This window comes from Onychomys torridus, chromosome 8 (assembly GCF_903995425.1).
Source record: "Onychomys torridus chromosome 8, mOncTor1.1, whole genome shotgun sequence".
NCBI classification, from domain to species: Eukaryota; Metazoa; Chordata; class Mammalia; order Rodentia; family Cricetidae; genus Onychomys; species Onychomys torridus.
Window position 1 is genome coordinate 52,621,167 of NC_050450.1, and position 14,217 is coordinate 52,635,383.

Genomic DNA, 14,217 nt, shown 5'->3' on the forward strand with positions numbered 1-14,217 from the left:
ACACAGCTAAGATCATCTGGGAAGAGGGATCTCAACTGAGAAAATGCCTTTATCACATTGGCCTATAAGCAAGTCTGTGGGACATTTTCTTGATTAATGATTCATGAGGGAGGGCCTGGTCCACTTGGGCAGTACCACCCCTGGGCATGTGATCCTGGGCTACATAAGAAAACTGGCTGAGAAAGCCACAGGGAGCAAATCAGTAAGTAGTATTCCTCCAGGGCTTTATATAATCCCTCTATGCTTCAGTTCCTGCCTCCAGGATCCTGCCCAAGGTTCCTGCCTTGACTTCCCTTCCTGAAGAATTATACCTGTAAACACAATAAACCCTTTCCTTTTGGTGGTGGCTTTTGATCATGGTGTTTATCACAGCAACAGAAAGCAAACTAGTGTTAAGACCTTCTGCTATCTTGTCCTCTGCTGTAGGTGGCTTTCATTAAAGTGTATTTTTGCTAATGATCTATTAATACACAAATTTTTTTTAATGCTATGCTCTCAGATGAATGCCTGTGCCTGGAACAGCCTTACTCATCACTGAGCTGATCTCTTAGTCACACTAAGAGCTAGAACATCATAGAAAAGAGAGTAGCAACCACCTTCATGAAAGGCAACTGGGATTTTAAGTAGAATTCCTGTAGTGATATTGGGATGAGAATGGACTGGATTTAAATTGTAGCTCTTCAGCAAATATTTATCAGTACCACTGGAAAGTGGGGCCATTACAAATTTTCACCACCATCAAAGGTGTGATTACAAAGTCTTCACAGTTGACTTACACAGGCTAGGCTTATCTGTGTATTGATTTTCCTTGAAGAGGAGGACATGTCCATTTCTGTTCAAATTAAAAAGGAGTTAAGAAGAATTCATAGCAAGCACTCTTAGGTATTTACCAAGGGACATGCAAGCACACGTCTATTAAAAGTCTTAGGCATAAATGTGCATAGCAATTTACATGAAGAGCCCTAAACTGGAAAAAACATATCCATATGTCCATAGCATGTAAACAGATAAGCAAACTATAACAGGATACTGCTGCAGGACTGGAAGTAGTCAACTACTGAAAGCCATAAGAACCCAGATGAATCATCAAGTGAACATCCTTAGAGAAGTCACACTGCAGGGCTCACATAGGGCATTGTCCTATTCACATGGAATTCTGGACGACGCAAAGATAATATAGAGCCAGGAAGAGGGCTATGGCAGAGATGGAGCAGGAAGATATAGAAAGGGGGTCACAGAGATTTCTTATCTTGATTGTGATCCTGGGCATGTTTATGTGTCAAAAGCTATAAACAAGAACATTTGCAATATGTGTGTGCCGATCACAGCTCCATATGGCTCAGCAGTTTAGAGTATCGGCTTCTCTTGCGGAGGACCCAAGTTTGGTTTCCAGGTTCCACATTGGGTGACTCATAACTACCTGTGGCTCCAGCTCTAGATGATCTGATGCCCTCTTCTGGCCTCTGGGGGTACCCACAAACATGCAGGTGTGTATGTGAGTGAGCTCCTGTGCACACACATATATATGCATAAATAAAAAATAAAGCCAGTAATTTTTAAGGTTTTCATTTGATTTACACAGATGTGGCTGCAGCCTAGAAAAATAAAATAAAATAAAAACAAGAACAAAAGCCAGGCTGTTCACCAGGCATGGTAGGGACTTCAGAATCCACGTTTAAGACACATCCTGAATTTTGTTCTCTGAATTGTTTAACACCCTCCTCCTCCTTTCCAGTGTTCCCCTTTATCCTTTCTCTGTCACCCACTTCCACAGTCATACCCAACCCCGATGCTTTCCAAGCTACACCATGATTCATTCATATGTTGTGTGTTGGAAAGAGTAGATCACAGTCCACACTTGGTGATGGAACTAGCGTGAAAGGGCCAGAGTATTTCCAGTGTCATCTTAGTGCGTCTTAGTCAGAAGGCTCAACATGATTAGAAGCTTGGGAAGTTTGTCAACTATGTCTGCAGGTATGTATACTGGGCTCTAATATGCTTTAACTGTAGGCTAAGATTAATCAGTCTTGATTTTCTATAACTATGTCATTTCCAGAGTCCTGTAATCATCACATCTGGTCACTGTCCCATGCACATTGACTTTTACATTCTTGTTGACACTTTTCCTTTCTTCTCCCAGCTTAGAGTCTGGGAGCTTCATCCACTCTCTCCATTGCACCCTCTAAATTTCTCCTTTCTTCCTTCCTCATCCTGTTTGTATTAAGAATCCCTCTTGGGACCTACATCAGCTTGGACATCTAAGTGGACATAAGGAAATGTCCCTATGTTAATTTAAATTATTTTTTTAAAGATGAGTGTGAGCTGTCTACACTCTATCCTCTGTCAAATCCACCCTCCCACTATTAGAGAACAAAATTTCACACCTTTGCTCCCCATCCGAAGCCTCCTCCACCAATGCCTTCCCTCTGGCTTGAGAAAGCAGAAATAGTTTAAATAGGTAAATGAAAAGCTTACAGGAGTCCTGGAAGAGGTGTCGACATGAGTCAGGATTTCCCGTGTGAGTGGTCTGTGGTTGGTGTGCGAAATGCCTGAAAAAAATGCCAGCTCACCCTCTTGTGCCAAAGGCCATATTACTCTGCACCTGCGCCCAGGTGCTTAGCCTGCCAGTCTACTTCTGGTTCTTTCCTACACCTGGGTACCAACTCCCCCACCCCTTACTTGTTGTCTTCCCAAGTAATTGATTCTTATAATTTCCTCTGTCCCCTATGGACCAAGGCCTTTCCATCACCATACAGTATAATGCTTCTGCCTATTCATCAACTCTTCCCCGCCCTCCTCTCCAGTGCCCCGCCCATTGCTCTGCTTTCCTTCACTTTCTCCGCAGTTACCTGCAATGATCTCCTCTGTTAAATTATTCTCATTAAGTACAAACATCTCCCATGGGTAGCATTCCCCACCTGGAGAAGATGAGCTTATTCCTGGTCCTTACTAAGTTGATAAAAACCATCCACACAGAGCTCAGGAATAGATGACGCCTTCCATCCTCGGTGAGTTCGCGCACCCGATTCTGCCTGATAGGCAGATAGCAAGCACTATTTGACGTGGGTGATGGAAACGGATTCTTTCTCTACCTCAGTGTCCTCAGCTCACTTGCCATCTACCAACTGACTGTTGCTTCTGGGTTTTCTTTCCCGCCCCTTCACGTTGTTTCAACGCCCTACTTCAAATTCTGGGTGCTGTCAGAGTGACCTATTAACAGGGGACTAGGCCATGAAGGCTCCTTCCTGAGTGGGATTAAGGTCCTTATAAGAGAGATTTGATCCAGCTTTTCTCCCCTTTCCCCCTTCTGTCAGACAAGGATGACGCAGGAAGCATGCAAGACAGCATCTTAGAAACGGAGAACCAGTTAGCCGCCTTGGGACCCATGCTTTCACCTTGGATTTTCTGCTAGGTCCAAAGTGGGCCCCTCAAATGGCAGTGCCATTGATAGAGTCATAAATTACAGTCTGGGCTCAGCTCAGGCTGGACTCTGACAGGGTCAACAGGAGCCCCAAATCAGGTTTCTGTCTGTCAGGAAGAGCCACACTTGCCCTATCTGCCCCTACAGCTAACTACCTCTGGCAAATGGGTCATCTAGTTCCCTATTAACACATAACCCAAAACACATATCAAAGTCCCCCATGCTAGCCCCTATGTTCTTCCGGCCTGCAGACCTCCCCCACTGCTGCTCTATCATCCAGGCTGTTTTTCCTGCTGAATCACCTCCCCCACCTCCACTCTCCTATTCGTTCAGTGCCCACCCCTGAGAGATAGCCATGGCAGTTTTGAATTTCCTCAAATAAACCTTTCTTTCTACCCCTGGAGTGGTCCACTTTAGTGGTTTCACTGTGCCCTCACTCAAACTTCCTAGTCTCCAAAACTCTGAGAAGAGAAATTTCTCTTCTTTATAAGTTCTCTAGAATCTACTATTCATTTTGTTATGCAGCAAAAACAGATGATGGATTCCCTGTGTTTCTAATGTTAGTATAAAACTGTCTCAAAACTCGATCTTTCTCCACACACTATCTACTCTCTGATGAGGTCTTGTTTCCTCTCATAGTTTTAACCCCATTCAACAAGCTGGGGCTCCACATTTGCATCTCTAATCTCAGTTTCTCCTCTGATCATCAGACATATCTATCTACTTGACATCTCCCTACGGAGGGCTGGTCACCGTCTCCAACTCAGAACGAGCTAATTCTTCTTTGGTTCCTGTTCTGAAGTACTCTACTCCAAGTCATTCATTCATCAGCCACAGTGAGCCATCTGTTTCTCTAAATATTTGTGTAATTACACAATCATTCTGAGTTTTTTAGATCAAAGCTGTAGACAACCCCCTTGCCTATCATCTCCCCATTCGTGTTCACACCCCCACTTCTTATCCTGACCTATCCTCCCTTCATTTCTCACCCTTGTTCACTCTCCCCCATTTCTCACACTTGCCCCCCATTTCTCACCCCTATCAATTCCCCATTTCTCACCCTCCCCCACCCTCTTCTTCTTTCTTCACACCAATCCACCAGTAGATCTTGCTAACCACTCCATGTCACATGTCCCCTCTTACCAGAATCTTCACCAAAACATAGTTAAAGCTATCAAGATGCTGTACACGGAGTGTGGCACAAGTGCCCTCACCGGAGCTGCTATTCCACGGCTGTACTTGTTCTCCAGACAACATTAGAGTAACCCTTTAAACGACAGATCACACCTGCTGATCTTGTTCAAAATACCTCTGTGTTTAACCAACATAACTAATTCTTTCTTGTGACTTGAGAGACTAAATGATCTAGCCTGTGTCTCCAATGTCATGTGTGTTTAATGAAAGAATACATGAATAATGGATGAATAAAGCAGTGATTCTTAATGGTTATAAATTCTTGTACTGGTTTCCTGTGAACACATTTTGGATTCACCAATTAAAAGTTATGGGATCTTGAGGATTTAACTCTTTAAGGACTGTTTGGGTGTTGAGTGATAGAAAGCTATTCCAACTTGCCTGAACTAAAAGGAGCTTGTGAAACAAGATCTTGCCTTCCTGTACATCTTTGGGGGTCTGGTTGTAGGACATCTCTCATATTACCCATAAATCTCCACAAGTCCCCTTGTGTTTTTCCTCAAGCTCAGGCAACATCCACCAGTCACTTGAGTATGGGTTGCTGGCTTGGTCTTACTTAAACGCTGTGGCTAATGCATGGCTATTCCCAGTTTATCTGTTTACTTGCTCCTCTAGTTACTTTAGACCCACAGCTTCCAAGGACTGAACATAGGGGCACCTCTGAAGAGACCATTAGCACCCAGGGTTGTTATGAAGGCTCATATGCACAGTGTGGGCAGCTCAGTCCTGGCACAAGCAAGTCGTCTGTCAGTGTTAACTGGGTACAACACAAACAGCATCAAACCAAATGTCTGGAGATGGGGAATATTCTACTCAGATAAAACCTCTTACCCTAAATGCTTCTATTGGCGAGTAAGAAAACAATAAAAACAGACAAAACACATTATCTGTTCTTGCTCAAGATTCTGGAGTTGTGCAGCAAACACAACTGCAGGAAAGTGAGAAGAAATAATGTTACATGCAAAAGCATCAATGAATTGGAAAGTAAGGATGTTAGTTATATTTCTGAGTTTAAAAAAAAGGCACAACTTTGAAAAGCTTTGTACTCCATACATGGGACTTCAAGGGTACAAAGGTTTTTACATGCCTGTCATGTTACTGCACTTCAGTAAGTGTATTATCACAGAAGGATGCCAAAGAACTAAAGTCCACATGAAGATTATTCCCTTTTACATATCTCTCTCTTGTGCTTGCTAAAAGTTGGGTGTTTGCATGGGGACATAGGTCAATGATAAAATATTAGCCTTGTGAGCACAAAGCCCTTGGTTCAGTTCCAGCCACTGCAAAGAAAAGGGAGTGTCTATTCCTTTATTTCCTGTTGGTGCATGTGGTGGGTTGACAGAAATAGCCCCCATAGATTCATGTGTTTAAATGCTTGGCCCATAGGGAGTGGCACTATTAGTAGGTGGGCCCTGTTGGAGGAAGTGTGCACTGTGGAGGTGGGCTTTGAGGTCTCATATATGCTCAAGCCATGCCTAATGTCATAGTCTCTCCTTGTTGCACATGGATCAAGATGTAGAACTCTCAACTCCTTCTCCAGCACCATGTCTGCCTGCCTGATGCCATGTTTCCCGCCATGAGGATAATAGACTAAACCTCTGAACTGTAAGCCAGGTCCAATTAAATGTTTCCCTTATGAGTCACCTTGGCAGCCAGGAGGTAGTTGCATAGGTCTTTAATCCTAGCACAAGGGACACAGAGGCAGGTGGATCTCTGAGAATTCAAGACCAGCCTGGTCTACAAAAGAAATTCCAGGACAACCAGGGCTGTTACACAGAGATGACCTGCTTTGATAAACAAACAAACAAACAAATTGCGGTGGTCATAGTGTATACCAGGTTTTTTCTTTTGGACCACCAACCAGCTCCCAAATATCGACACAGAGACTTATTATTAGTTTTAAGTGTTCAGCCTAACTTACGCACATTTTTGGCTAGTTCTTTACAATCGAATAGCTTGAACTGTTTGGGAGGCATCCAGGCTGTAGGACCAGGACCTGTCCTTAGTGCATGAGCTGGCTGTTTGGAACCTTGGGCTTACACAGCGACCCTTTGCTCAGCCTGGAAGTGGGGGACTGGACCTGCCTGTACTGAATCCACCAGGTTTAAATGAATCCCCAGGGGAGTCTTGGCCCTGGAGGAGATGGGAATGGAGGGGAGGGGCTGGGGGGAAGGTGGGGGTGGGGGTGGGAGGGGGAGGACAGGGGAACCCATGGCTGATGTGTAAAATTAAAACACAAATATAATAATAATAATAATAATAATAATAATAATGATAAATTTTAAAAAACCTGGCTTCTCTTGATCTACCTTTTGTCTTTGGCCTATGACCTTTCTTACTTCCACTGCTCCTCCTCGTCTGGCTGGCATCAGCCTGGCTTCTTGTTCCAGGTGTATCCCTCATTCCCTACTCCTTCTTCTCTCGTTCTTTTTTATTGAGCCTAGATTTCACCTCCTATTTATTCTGTCTGCCTGCCAGCCTTGCCTACCCTTTTCCTACCTAGCTGTTGGCCCTTCATCTCTTTATTAGACCAATCAGATGCTTTAGGCAGGCAAGGTGAAACAAAGGCAGCACATCTTCACATAACTAAATACATATCCTTACATTGTTCAACAAACGCAGCATAAACAAATGCAACACACCTTTGCACAGTTAAAGTAACATTTTGCAGCAGAAACAAATGTAACACATTTTCACCTAGTTAAACAAATATTCCACAATGATAGTGTCTCTTTAAAGCCATAAAATCCTAACTAAGACAGTGCATTTACAGGGGTACTTACCTATTCTTCTCACCACTTGGGGTTGTATAACACATCATGTCCACATTGCTTTAGAACTTGCTTTAGCATGCACCAAAGGAGTTGATGATAAGCCTGCCAGTGGCATAAGTGTCTAATTCACCCACTTTTACAATCCCAGTACATTCCCCAGGAAGGCTCGCTTTTAACTACATAGCTACTTTATCCACAAATGTCACCAATCTAGCATGTCAGTAAATACAGTCTCAGACACCCCTGCAAACATTCCTTCAGCATAAATCCCCAGAGGGGCTATCATTTCTCTATTGATTGGGCGTGGGACTTTGCCTTTCTACACATCAATACTTTTCCCATAATTCTTAGATTTTTCCATTTTCTCCTTGTTCTTGGAAACATTTTCTGTCTCCAGTGGTTTTAGTGTGAAGTTTTGAGGTCCACTTGGGAATTCACTCACAAATTTTGAGGCTCCCCAGCAGGAAATTCTACTGCTCATTGGCCACAAAAGCAAAATTCAGGACCCTGCCTCAGTTTTCTTCCCTCTAGACTCAGAGATCTTAGCACAATCCTTATAAATGCTCAGAATAGCTTTTAGTGAGTAAATGAAGGTACTGACCCAGAATTAAGTCTTATTCCTCTACTCTGCCTTGAATTGAATTCTCATTCATTTATTGTAATAAGCTGATAGATTTCACAATGGGAATGAAATGAATGGTTTTGTAATTTTCCCCATTTTGTCATATTGGGAAAGATATTTTCTATGAAGGAATTACAGTCATATGACAGAAGTCTACCTAAACGTTTTCTCTAATTTTTGTGTTACATTAGTGTGTGTGTGTGTGTGGGGGGGGGGGTTCACACACATGAACGTGCATCTACGTGTAGATGTCAGAGCACAACCTGTGGAAGTTTACCTTCTATAATGAGGGTCCTGTGGATGAAACTTGGATCTTCAGGCTTGGTGGAGGCAAGCATCTTTGTTTGCTGAAGGGGCCCATCCGCTTGACTTAATCTGTTTTTATGAGAGAATGAAATTTCCTTGATGTTCACTGATCCTCATTTTGCTTCTGGAAAGTGGTTCTGCTGTTGTTCGTGTGACAGCCATTTTACCTCCCAGTGTTCTTCCTGTCTTGGTCCACTTAGTTTCCATCCGTCCTTTCTGAGTGCTTCAAACCTGGTGTAACCAAATGTCACAACTGATGTTTGTTTTGTGAGTGACAAAACAGCAGTTTCATATTAGAATCTACCTAATATTTGGCTATTCTGTCAAGAGTCCTTGAATCCTCGCCCTCGGCTTTTCCATGGGATTTGGTCACTGTGGCAAAGGCAGAAACTGCATCTGGCAGAGCTCTGTGGACAAGGACCTCTGAGAATTTCCACCACCGTGCCATGAAACAAGCAGTGAGTGGGGCGGGGGGAAGAGCCAAAGAGACGCACTTCACTTCCTGTCCTGTCTGTGCGCCACAGCCCACCTGCTGCCTCTGGCCTTGGAACCACCCAGGGCCACTCTTGTCTCCCAAATGCTTTTCTCCAATGTGCTCAAGGCCGAAGGAAAACTTGCACTTGTGCCAAAACCATATGCTCGGCTACATCCGATTTCCATGTCCTTGTCATAGCAAAACTAGTGCGTTCCTAAATATCCATCAACAGAGACGTGTTAAGTAGTGAAACAGACAGCCTCCTGGGCAGCACTCCAAGGCCTTGAAACTGAATGAATTCGGATGTCTGTCAACGGTAGGTGGATTCCGTCTCCCTACCCACCACCCTATTTTGCATCCATGCATTATGCAACATGTCTAGTTTAAGTGAGCCTATTTTTCCTTCCTATCCATAATTTCATTGATTCATTTTGAGTGGGTAAGAATCTGTGTGAGTATGGTCACTTTACCACGTTGTTCTTATTTCTTGTGAGTGGTTTAAAGAATACTTAGAATACCAAAAAATATAGACAGTCTGAATATAATGAAAATGGAAACAATTTTAATGACTAGAACATGTAAAAATATGAACAACAGTGAAAACAGAACAAAGGGAAACCTTTCTTCATATCATTGTCAAAACCGGAGCTTGAATCTGACAAAAGGCTGAAAATGATGTGATTATATTATAATCTTAAAAAACCAAAAAGAATTTTAATACAGCCTGGCTTTTCCAAATACCATAGGAACAAGCTCCAGGATAAAACCTTAGTAAAACTCATATAAAAAGCAAGATAAACAATAATATTACCACATAACCAGACAGATGAATGAGAGTACTTAAAAATTCAAACAAATTGATGAAATGTCATTAGATCTCAGAAGGGGACAATGACATGGAAGTATTTTACTATTTGTAAAATGTATTAAAGTCCAGCAGCCACGTCCAGTAAGTGTGTACTTTGAACACTAGAAAGAAATGTAGATGACTCCTTCTAAGGTTTGCTTCACTGTGGAAGAAAATAACCAAGAACACGCTGAATGATGATTCTTCAGAAGCATCCTCATGGGAAACACTCACAAAACACCCATGACATTGCTGTCCCTGAACTGTGCATGATCCTCTGTATTCTATCTATCCAACGCAACACAGCAAAGGCAATAAATGATGTGTCTTTTGGAAAGAGGATTTTCCATTTAATTATCTGCAGGCCAGGTGACTATTTACTGAGAAGTAATGTAACTATTAGAGGTGCCCTACACAGATGGCATTTACTGATGACATGCATGGGAAGGTTAGTACCTTGCATACACATCTGCTCACAACCATGAAAAATATTAAGGGATGGAAGTTCATTCACTAAACAAACTTCTAAACCATTTAGGCACATATACAATAAGTGACATGGGCATTTCTATACAGACAAAAATTTTTCCTGTATGACAAGTTTATTGAAGGAGGAAATGGGACCATCAGGTATTCTTGGGTAAGGTTACATTATAAACATGCCACCAGTAAATGAAAAGAAATACTAAATATTTGGGGAGAAATAAATCATCCCCCCTCCCATATTTTTCTGACAAAAAATCTCCCATCCATGGAGCATCCAAATATTCTACCTCCTTGTCTTTAATACAGAGTCTGAGGGAGACACTGACATTTCATCCATAGATGTTTGTTTGGGGGGGGTTCCTAAAATGAGTTCATAATCCTGTGATAATAGCATGTGGTTCTGTTCAACAACAACAACAGCAACAAAATAAAATGTCTCAAAATGGATTCCAGTGTTACCATGTTAAGTATATGGTTTAGGGGATGTTGGGAAGAGGTGGTGGGAAACTGGCTCATCACTAGGGGCAGGGAGGGTACTAGATTGCTTCCACACCACAGAGAAACTGATGAAGTAAGTACTACAGCTTGAACAAGGTTTGTCCCACCCAAATTCACAGTGGGATTTACTTGTAATGTAATGACTGAGATTAGTGGGACCATTGAGAGGTGTGGCATCCCAGGGGACTTGTCCTGATGAGGGGTTAATATAGCTCCTACAAGAGTGGACCTCTGTGAAAGCAGTGTGCTCTAAGACACCTGTCCTCCACACCACACACACACACACACACACACACACACACACACACACACACACACACGCTCTGTTTCTGCCTGCTTGCCCTTCTGTCTTCTGTCAGGAGTTGGTGTGACATGAAGCTGTCACCAGAGCCAGATGGCTGTAGCACTCCATCCTTAGACTTTGAGGGCAATGAGTCAGAAGAAACCCTTTTTCTTTACAAATTACCCAGCTTCCAGTGTTCTGTTATAGCAACCAAAAAGCAGACTAAGAGACATGGGAAGCCCTGCTTCCCTATTTTCCAGCATTGGGCACTCACCTTCTTTTCTTTCCTGGGTTATTCATCACAGAAGTCTGTTTGCCGCCATCTGAGGAAAAAGACCCAGCCATGTGAACTCAGTGGAAGGACTCACATCACCACAATGTAGTTTTGTTCTAAAAGTGTTATGCTTTCAATGACATGGCTCTCTAAAAGCCACATACTCACGTGGTTGACACAGTTGAAGGTTTGAGTTATTCTCAGTCCTTAAAAAGAAGGAGCCCTGTGTTAGAGGTCACCCTATAAAAAGCTCAAAGGCAAACTTGAACCCTTAGTGTTTAATTAGCAAAGTTATGTATTATCTTTGCAGGCTCAGCTAATATTATTCCAACAGTTAAAGAGTCAGAGGCGAGAGAGCTGTGGCAGCCAGGTCAGTCAGATGGGTGCAGTGTGAAGCGATCCTATTTTAAAGCTGGACGTTAAACACACCTTCAGAGAACTCAAACCAAGTCTCTCTCTCTCCCTCCCTCCCACTTCCTCTTTCCCCTCTCCTCCCTCCCCTCCCTCTCCTCCCTCCTGTCCCCCTTCTCCCCTCTTCTCCTCTTGAGCTATAGGAAGTACCTGAGAATGAAGACTCTGTGAAAAAACAAACCTGCGGTCTTTCCTGAGAACTGACAAGATTACAAATCATAAAATCACCAGGGCTTTGAAATCGGGTGATCGTCTTAGACCTGCAAATGTGAACATGATCAGCAGGAGCTGGAGGCTGGACCAGGGGCTATTTACTGTAGTCTCAGATGCTGTAAGCTCCTTAAAGAGGCAACTCTTTGGCTAGGGTGACACCAAGCCTCACAGTGGAGGTCATCTCCTTTGGGGTCAGAAAGTGGTACCTGCAAGCCTGGCCCTACCACTCACGGGCTAGTCAGTTCAGGCCTGTGGTTATCCATCTTGTTTGAACCTCAGTTTCTCTATCTGTCAAATGGAGTGCCCTCTCAGTGGGCCGGCCACATGAGAACTAACACCAAGGATGCCAGGCACTGGTCATAATGTCCACATACCGTAAAAGCTAAGACACAGTAGCCGTGTATTCTACAATGGCAATCTTCTTTGGTAATGCTGTGTCTTAGTTACTTTGGGCTTTGCTGTAATGAAATGCCCAACAGAAACAACCTGAGGTAGGTCAGATGTATTTGAGTTCAGCCTGGGAAGGCAGGGCAGAGTTCATGACAGCAGGAGCCTGTGGTGACAGACCAGGACGCAAAGAGAAGACAGCTTCAGGGGTTGGACATTTGGAACACACACCATTAATGAATTTGGAAAACACAACCCACTTCTACCAAACAGACATCACCTCTCAAAGGCCCCACAGCCTTCAAAACAGTGCCAAGGCTAGGAACCACGTGCTCAAGACCTAAGGCTGTGTAGCACATTCCAGAATTAGACTGAGCCACTACGGTGTCTTTGCAAATCAAGATGTAACTGAAAATGAGGTCATACTGGATGGAATAAACACTAAGTCAATCCCTGGTACCCTTACAAGAAAGGACATAGATGTGGACACACAGAGGGAAGATGGCCGTGAGGCCATGGAGGGGCATCAGGGAATGTCAGCAGCCTTTAGGAGCTTAGTGAAGACAAGGAAATACCCTTAGTAAAATCTTCCAGGGGAGTAGACCCATCTCGAATCTTGTATTTGGACTGTAAGCCTTGAACTATAAGAATATAAATTAATGCTGTTTTAAGTCATGTGGTAATCCATCACAGCAGTCCTGGGGGATGAACACAGTATGTCCTTTAATTGGTTCACAGCATGCCTGCAAAGCTTGATTGTGGTGTAAGAATCAATAATTATGACTAAATGTGTGCATTTACTTTACTGTTACATTCTTCGTCTTTAGTTTTAAAAATAAATAAATCAATGCAAACATTCATCCCACAAGGTTTGGTATGATTTACCACAAATTGACAAGGGAAAAGGCGGATGCTCGTGGACCCGAGGCTCTACTGGCAAACATGTAAGGAAGGGAAGACAGAGGAGGAAGGAGTATGGTTCACAGCACTGGCTGGAACAGGACACCAGAGGGAGGAAAGCAGGAACCCTCCTGCTCTGGCCAGAGTTTGCTTCCTCTTCAGCTGCCTAAATGTGTGCATCAAGGGTTTTTGCGATTTTGTAGGCTTTGTGAAAACAGCTCTCCTTTCCATTTGTTTGACTTGCCTTGAAAACTTGCTGAGGATATGTTATAGTTTATGTATTTTAAAAATTAACTGTGTTTTATTTCAAGTGATAATAGAGAAAAGTCATGTCTCATAACATAAAAAAAAAAAAAAACAAAAAACATTCCGTGTAAGGTTGAGGAGCCCGAAAGCAATACCCCATCCATACAGAAAGTTCTGCTATGTTTTTGGGATCAATTAAGTAACTCACAAAGAGCAGCAATTCGCCAATTCACGGAGCAGGTGGAAATGCTTGTGAGTCACACATCTGGTAGGAGATTAATGTTCAGAATTCATAAAGAACACAGAACTAAATAGTAACAGACAACCCAGTCAACGTGGATTTGAATATGTCCTTCTCCAAGGAGTGTAGAAACATCCAATAACTACTTAAAATTATGCAATGTCATTTCCTTCTTTTAATTAAAAAAATAGTTTTCTGTCTCCTTTCATGACTCATGTATTCTGTTGCCTAGATATTGTCCTTCCTCATCACCTAATACAAACCTTGCTCAGTTTCCTTTTAGAATTTTAGATTATACTCGTATTTGTGCCTGTTTATATAGATACAATTACACATTATAGGTTATACAGTTTATGTCTTGAATGTCACATAAAGGCTCATGCTTTCAAGGCTTTGTTGCTGGACTTAAGACACTGATGGGAGGTAATAGAAGCTCTAAGAAGTGCAGCCTGGTGGGAGAAATTTGGCCATTGAGGGCATGCCCGTGAATGGGGGAAATGTACCCCAGTTCCTCCCCCACTCTGTATCCTTGCATCATGAGATGAACAGGAGTCTTATACCATATGTCCCTACCAGGGAATATTGTGCCACTACAGGAGCAAAGCAATAAGGCTGAGTGGCTACATATGGCTGGAACCA

At 42.9% G+C, this 14,217-nt stretch overlaps 1 long non-coding RNA gene across 1 annotated transcript; it reads right to left on the reverse strand.

The window, feature by feature from the left end:
• Positions 1 to 8,298: 8,298 nt before the first annotated feature.
• Positions 8,299 to 11,437, reverse strand: LOC118590265. Its single transcript, XR_004945720.1, has 3 exons — positions 11,349 to 11,437; positions 11,181 to 11,229; positions 8,299 to 8,548 (listed from the first exon to the last, which is right to left on the reverse strand). It is a non-coding gene; the product is annotated as an uncharacterized LOC118590265 (long non-coding RNA).
• Positions 11,438 to 14,217: the final 2,780 nt, after the last annotated feature.